Consider the following 603-nt stretch of genomic DNA (forward strand, 5'->3'; position numbering starts at 1 on the left):
ATTTAATCCATTTTTTATTAATTATCACGAAATTTTTTATTAATTACCGGAAACGGGAATAAATGGCGAACATGAACAGAAGATATTTTTAAAAAGAAGAAAAATGATGAAGATAGAGGATTCGTGGAAATATTTATTATGTGAGATTTATACTCGATTTCCACAATGTGAGAAATACGTTATTATTTTTTGCAATCTTTACAATAGTCTTTCTAATCAGTAATTAGATATATAATTAGAATTATATTAAAATGATGTATAATTAGAATTATAATTAGAATAATTAAAATTAGATGTATAACAGGTAAAAGGTCATTTTTTAAAGTCTTTGAAGATTTAAAAATCAACATGCAAAATCATGATCGGTTATCAGATCTCTTAGATACGATACTGTTTCATTTTTGCTTCCATTAAAATAAAAAAAAAATACATTGTATCTTTTTTTATAATATTAAATAAAAATTAATTATTCTAAATAATTTTTTTCTAATTTTAAAAATTTTATTTATCTAGATAAAAATTATTTAACTTTTATAGATTTAACGAAATAAAGATTTTAATTATTTATTTTACTTGTTTACACTTTATTTTTTATTTTTATGT

The sequence above is a fragment of the Apis dorsata genome, unplaced genomic scaffold (assembly GCF_000469605.1).
Source record: "Apis dorsata unplaced genomic scaffold, Apis dorsata 1.3 scaffold_978, whole genome shotgun sequence".
NCBI lineage: Eukaryota > Metazoa > Arthropoda > Insecta > Hymenoptera > Apidae > Apis > Apis dorsata.